Consider the following 8,195-nt stretch of genomic DNA (forward strand, 5'->3'; position numbering starts at 1 on the left):
GTATTTGCTCCCGACTTTGTTTGTTTGTAAATAGTGTCTGCTAGCTCATTAGGAAATTGCTTACAGTGCTTACTATCAAATGCGTCATTACTGTAAGACTGAATTTGTTTGGGCGAGACTCGAATGATAATTGTGACCTTTTCTTACTGATGATCTTTTTGCAGCCTTAGTTGCCACAGTCCAAAAGTACATAGATAATTTGTGTTTGTTCCTTTTATTTGCACTGCGGCGCAGTAAAGTCGATAAAAACAACATATTATGCAATATTCACTTGGCGCTTTCATTGCACAAGATTCAATTCGAAGGAATAAGACCTATTTGAAGCAGGATTACTTAGACATCTGCAATTACTTTCGCAAGTCCTTTTGTCATTATGGATACATAATGTCTCTGACGGACAATGTACTAATCAAAACACCATCCTTAAAGGTTTCCTTTCTTTGTGTTCATCCCCTTATAATTCTACCCCTTATACTTCCTCACCTTATCCCGCCATTTAATTCCCTTCCCCAAAACTCCTGGGGATCATACATCCTATATAAAGTGTATGCTATGACATTCTCACTTCCGTTAACATTTTAAACTTAAATCTCGTCAACCACCTTATACATTGTCCTCTTTATCCAAGCTGTCTGTCTACAACTCAAACTTATTTTATTCCACAGCAAAAATACATTATAGCGTTGACTATTATTATTCGGGGATCTTCTGGCAAACATCACCATCTGTAACCATTTTTCACCTTCTTGCATCAAAACAACTCCCAAAGCCAGGCTTGATGCATCTACCTGAAATAAGAAAACCTTTTTTGAAACCTGGTATAACTAAACCCAGGGGTTAAAAAATTACATTTTTTTAGTTTGTTAAAATGATTTATTTTCAACCTATTCTCAAAAAAAATGTTTTACATTATTATTTAGATATTTTAGTGGTCCAGAAACATTAGTATGGTCTGTGATAAATCTACTAACATGCCCAGGAATGCCTAAAATAATTTTATCACAGCCTTTAAATTTTTAGGAGTGGGAAAATAAAATATGGGTGCAGTTTTCCGACGGTTCATCTCCATTTGAACTTCCCCAATTACAAAGCCTAAAAACTTAATCAGCTTTTGCACCCAACGCACGTTTCCCAGGTAAATTGTAAAACCAGCTTCTGATAATTTCTTCATAACTAGGAGAATATGTTCTATATGATATTTTAAGTATCTGATTACACACAAATATTATCCAGAAAACAAATGAATAATTTGTATTGAATATCCTGCAAATTTTTCCTTAAAATCTTAGACAAACGTTGGGCAGAAAAATCAACTCCAAACGGCACCCTTTTCCATCAATGTTGTCCCAAGAGAGTAATTAATATTCTGACTAGATTTTTTCTAACACACGTTGATGAAATGTGGCATTAAGATCAAGTACCATAAAAAACTAGCCTGTCATAAATACTGAAAAAGAATTTAAATTTTGGGCATCTGATATGAGTCCAGCTTAATCTGGTCATTTAGCAAACAATAATCCTAAACAAGTATATATTCTTCAGCATTTTCTTCTCAATCAAGAATACAGGAGATGCACAAACTTATGAATTTTTTTCCTGAAAAGCTCGCTTTCTGTGAGGCTAGCATTGTTACAGTACACACTTAACTGGTTTGCCGACATTCAGCTCGATTTAATAGAGCATGAGGTTATATTTCCCTACCCTGGTGGTAATTACATCGCAAAACTAATTAATATTCTCCTGTACTTTTTCTACCTCCTGAAAACTCAATCTTTCACACGCCCCTTTCCATTTCACCAGAAAAAATATTTCCTCTACTTTTTTAGGATTTTCCAACGCCACCCGAACTTTAGGCTCAAACAGAAAAAAATAACCGACAATGCTTACAATTCATTAATGCCTAAGTCTCGCATAAATAATCCATATCCATGCCTCAAATCATATCATAAAGAGGTTAGGAATTTCCCAAAAATCACAAACCCAAGAAAATTTAAAATTTTTCATATGTAAACAAACTTTCAAACGAACATAATGGGCTTTCCCATTAGTCAACTGAATCTTAATCGTGGTATCCATATGCTTTACTTCCATCCCATCTTTAACTAAAAAAACTCAACAAATGCTTGCTATTAAAACTTCTGTTCGCTCCCGCATCAACTAACACTTTAACCTTCTTATCATACAGCTCAACCATAATACAAAAAATATTAGCTCCGCGAATAACGCTAACTGATGCTTATCGCTAAACCTAACCTTCTTAGTAAGCATCTTTTCTCGACATTTATGACTTATACGACCTAATTTTCCACAGTATTGGCAAATTGTTTTTTTCAATTTTTTTTATCCTACACTCTAATTTTATATGACCCATTTGTCCAACAGTTATAACAAACATAATTTCCTTTTCCAGTATCCTTAACAATATGAACACTACATGAAAATCCCTCGGTATTTTCCCACTTATTACAAAAGGCTTTGAAATAAAGCTTCATTTCACAAAAATCACATACGTAGGGCTCTTTACCCCTTTCATAAAATTCACCACAAAATACCCAACTTTCCCATATCTGAAAAAACCTTACCTACTCCTAAAAAAATCAGCCTCTTTTTTATATCAGTTCTTTCAACCTGTTGCATAGATTTTACATCTGAACTATTTTCAGCCTACCAAGCTCTCAGTAGGCACACCAAAAATTACCTGCTTCCATGGCCTAACCTCTCAAGTCAATCACTGTGATTGGTTTACTTAAAAACCAATTTTTTTTAAATTTAGGGTACATATTTTCTGTTATTATAAAAACTCTCTCATCTTACTTTAAAGCTAAACCAAAAATGCTAAAATGACTTAAATTCGATCGTACTTTCCTGTATATCTGAAACCAGCAATTGCATCTACTTACCATTCTTTATTTAATTACTCGACAAGGACAGAAATTTTCTCAAAGTTTTTCCTTTTCCTTTGTAATATTATCCTGCAAAAAAGACGCAATACTTTTTCCCGCTATGCATCTCAAACTTCGTAAATCATTTCGTAACATTTTCAGCTCTTTGACCTAAATAACTCCATACAAAATTTAATTAAATCATCAGGCACATTACTAACATTTTCTAGCACAATTCCGTTTTCCAACTGGGCATCTAAATTAATTATATTACCGAGACTCAGACCAGCTACTCCACGGGAACTCATCTCATCATATTTTTCTTTTATGTTGGCAAACAGTTCCTGTGATGACATGGTGGACGTAACTTACTTGGTCTGACGTAGTTGCCACCGTTCAAACAGTGTGCCTTCCCGGCACACAACCAAAGCAACCCAGAGGTTCAAGGCGAAGCAAACACTTCAAAATTCGTCTCACCAGTACTCACGCATTTTTCTTCGTGCTTCAAGTTTTTGCACACACTGCATCCGTCAGAAAGTCATACTTTACTCGTTTTTTCAATGATACATGCAATGAGGAATTTTGATGTTAATGAATTTTTTTGTGTTCATACTTTATACCCCTATCGCCTCTCACCACACAGTACAACTGTTGGGGTTGCTCGGGGCATGAATTTTTATTCTGTAAAACCTGATGAATTATAAAGAATGACTAATGCAAGACGACTAAATGCAGATCACATTTATTAACAAGAGCGGCATTCCTAATTGGATTACAATCACATGTGAACCCAGCATAACTAGATTTTTTCGTTCTGGGAGCAAGCCTTCAGTGGGGCGTGAGGCCGTACAACTGACTGGCGAATGTGTTCCACGCCTGTTTCACATGAGTATCTGAAATGAAAGTAAATTACTGAAGCAAATTATAATTTACGATTACATAATATATTTGAATAAATTTCTGACGCTGATGCCGTACACTAAGTTACTTTTTACAAATGTTATAACTTAGCTTGAAACCTCGACACAGTTTTTATATGGTCTTTCAGATACCAAGTTAATTTTAAAGTAATTGGCTATAATACTGGGCGGTGGTTCCACTATATATACATACATACGATAGCACATTATAGAATCTCAACTTACTTTACATGCAAAAGTAAATTGTAAACGCCACCAGCTAGACATTATATTACCTTCTGAAGTTAAACTAATTTTAATATTACAATATTCTGTAGTAAGCATTCATTACTAAACACAAAACTACTATCGGACTTATATACTCGGTTAATATTTGAATAAAATTATTGTTTAATAATTAATAATTACTATTACTACTTTTCATGCTTTTTAAACTTGCGCAAGTTCCTAGGACACAAATATAATACTGCTTAAGACTCGTGGGATTCAAGGCCTACAATTGACGAAAAATCATGTCACTGATACACAGCATTAGTTATCTCCAAAGTAGACCTTCGGAGTGTAACATCAGGTCGCAACTTGCCTCTAGTTCCGGATGATGTCCAGCAGGGCGAGAGGAACTGCAGTTAAATGACCCTGGGTGTCCGATGTCGGCACAGCGTCGATCTCGGCTGACCCCTTGGCGAGCTAGGAGCCGGCGTGCTGTCCTCGGAGCTGCAGGCCCTCCGTCAGCAGAAGGGCCGGCCACTCGCTCTCCCACTACCCGCTCCAGGGACCACTCATGAGCAGCTACTCGCTCCCCAATGTGCTGCCGACTTCGCCTGGATACCCGATGTGTCCTTGCGTGATACGTCGAAACGTCTGTTTGTCAAGTCCGGCAGGTTTGGTAATTATTACAAGACCGACACCATCGCCCCTATTACCTGCCACGACAATTCTTTAAGCCCCATGCCCAGTCTCTTGTCTGTAAAGTTCCTTACGTGGATTTCGTACTTATGTCTTGCGTACGTTTCTTTTGCGTACCGAACTTTCCAACGGCCAAGTCCACTATCATACCTATGATAATCTTCTGATTTGGTTAAGCAGCGTGGTGTCGTATGGGCAGCGTAACGGCGACGGAGTCTGGTGTTCGTAGAAGGTGTTGCGGCGAGGTGCGTACTCCGCACCCGGGTGAACTCCACTGGTCGGGGTCTTCATACCCGCCGGCTGTGGCGGTTACGGTAGCTGATTCTAGCTCGATTATTCTAGACAAAACTGGCCCAGTGTTCGTGGACGGAAGTTTCGGCCACGTGGTATGATTTAAAAAACTACGGCACCACATACTTTTTCTCTGTTTCTCACTCTCACTCGAGGATTAGTGCATATTCCGTGCTACTCATCGACACATGTCTCCACAACTGTTTTAGCTGGTGCATTGTGACATCACTTGCGCGCTAAACGGAACCACTGTCTCGTTCCCTACCTAATCTTACGCAGCAAAAACCAATTACTAACATTTCCTCTAAAAAAGATATAATTTTTTTTTGAAAATTAATATTAACACTTTCAGGCTCAATACAGGTGGCCAACTTTACAGAATTAAAATTCGCTACATTTAACTAAAAATTTATTAAATCAAAAAATTAGAACTAAAATATATATGTACAACAAAATTATTTTAAAATTATTACAAGTCTAATACATTAAAAATATATTAAAACAACCCGCGTGTTACTCAGTACTCGTGATATAAATGGAACTTCTTTAACAATTCAAACCTATACTCATAAGTATATCGTAATGGGTAAAGTGGAAGAAAAGAAAGAGAGAAAGAAGAAATTTTCCGAAAAATAACACAGTGCAGAGTTTTTTGTCCTTTGTTATCTTTAAAATATTTAAAGAATCTTGACCTTTTTGTTTATTGATTATAAATTTAATCTGAATTAATAATTCATAAACATTAATTAATAAAATATATTACTTCAAAATAACTTCTCAAGATATCAATAATTATTGATAACATATAATGATTAATAAAAAATAAGTATTTCTCACTGTTGAAATACCCACACCATAAAGAAAAACTGTGCGTTAACCATTCTGCCGTTTGGATAACGCCAAATCTCTTTTAAAAAAAGTGTAATTCATAACAGGTAGCACTATCTATGCAGGAAATGCTCTCTACGCTGCTGGTTGAACAAGAAGGAACGCAAGTGTACTGGTATCAAATATAAAATTCAAGGCATTCACAGCTGACTGTATAGGATACCTATATCTATTTTCTGAAACAGGCTCATGCGCACACACTCTGGCATATTCTTTGGTTCATTAATCCCTCTCGGTTCTATTATTTTTTTGGAGGAGGACCAATCATCGTAAAATGAGGAAAACGAAAACTGCCTCAGCCACGTATATAGTATAGTGCTCTCTTTACATTTCTTGGGCCATGTAACTATTCTCTGTCCTTTTCACGTCAGAACTGTTTCACAACAATGTTTCACGAAAACGTTGCATTAAAATCATGCCTTGAAATTTTATTCTCATCGAGCCGAAAGAAAAATCACTTTAAAATTATGTTCTTTAAAATTCTAAAACCATTAGAGTCCAGTGTGCATTGGTGAACAGGATCACAAACTCTCTATGATATAATAAATATTTTTATAGAAATTCATTTTAATGCCGTAAATTTTGTGGTGCACGTATAGTTATTTATTAAGTCTCGTGTATCCCACATGCAGACTAGTTCTCCGCGATACAAAATACATCAATTATCTTATAAATAAAATATATGCATGTTTCACTATGTACACAAATTAAATTTTTTACGTTCATCCATATAATAAAAATATATTAGTAAGAAAATACTTAAGTTGTAAATTAAGACTAGGTCACGTTTTGGAGTTAAATTTCTTTGGGCTCGATGGGAGTAATAAAGGAAGAATTTTAGTGCAACGTTTTCGTGAAACCTTTCTGACGCGAAAAGTATGGAGAATATGTTGCGGACGGTGCAGAGAACTAGCAGGCCGTGGGCTCCACGTGGCGGTGTGCGGCTCAGGTTGAACCCCGCCATGCTGCAGGGATAGGCGGGTCGCTGCGGTAGGGACCGGCCTGCGCCTGACGCCACCCGACTTGGGCAGAGGGCAACACAACTGGGTTTGAAGTTATTGTGTACCAAGCCACGGGCCATATTCGCAACAAAATTGTGTTCTTTCAAGTACGTATTATTTCAATTACTTGTGTAATTTAGTGTTGTTAAATATAGTTATATGAGTATTGCTTTAGCTCTGAGTAGTATGTAAATGGGGCTCCTGGCACTGGGTTCTGGGTGTGCTAGTCAGCCATATTGGATTGTGACGTCACGGCGGCCATCTTGGATGAGTGTAACGGGACACAGCGTAACGGGACAAGTAGGACCTTGAACTTTGACCTTGACCTTGACCCCGGTGGCCATTTTGGATCCGCCATTTTGGATCCGCCATTTTGGATGACGTCATTTTTTTCTCGAACATTCTGGCATTGTGTTTTCCGCCATATTGGATGATGACGTCACCGTTGCAATTTTTGTTACGGTCGCCATCTTTAAAATCTTTATTTATTATCCGATTTTAATGAAAAAAATATTTAAAATTTATAAAAAAATTCACTTAATAAATTTTAATAAATTATTTAATAAAAAATGTACTTTTACGACACGGAGTTCAGAGTCCTCGGTTCGAACCCGACGAGTGCAAAGAAATAAAAATGGCGACCGATCCTTCCCCAATGGTGACTGCAGGCAGACTGACTACCACCAATTTTTTTCAAAGCATATATATCGTCACCTTGTATGACGTTATGTCTGCCATCTTGTCTTCGTTGCTAGAAGCCATCATCATTGTATCGTCGGCTAGAGTGCGCTGAGGCCATGTTAGTTTAATTCTTACCCGCTAGAGTGCACTAATCATTTATTACTGTGACACCCCACCATCTTTAAATTTGCACGCCATCTTGAAAATCTGTAATTATTTAGCTAGAAATTCTGGAAAGGTTCCAAAATTCATTATATAAATCACTCGTTAATTTACATATTGATTCGATGGATTCCTGTCCTCGGTTCGATACCCGATCGATGCAATAATGTTTAATTTTATGTAAAAAAATAATAATTTCAATAAATCATGTTCAACATTCTTAAGGAGACTTTAAATCCTCTACTACCATCATCCTATCAGAAATCAAGACCACCATATTAAAAATTCATAATTTTAATGCTAGAGATGCGGGAAAAAGTTCAAAATTCATTAAATAAATTTGTAATCTATATACTGATTGATTAGATCGACTAAGGTCCTTGGTTCGATTACTGACCAATACAAAACAACTTTAATATTTAAAAAAAGTTAGGTTTGAGAAAATAAAAACACCGCAAGTTCTG

The sequence above is a fragment of the Bacillus rossius genome, chromosome 1 (genome assembly GCF_032445375.1).
Source record: "Bacillus rossius redtenbacheri isolate Brsri chromosome 1, Brsri_v3, whole genome shotgun sequence".
Classification (NCBI taxonomy): domain Eukaryota; kingdom Metazoa; phylum Arthropoda; class Insecta; order Phasmatodea; family Bacillidae; genus Bacillus; species Bacillus rossius.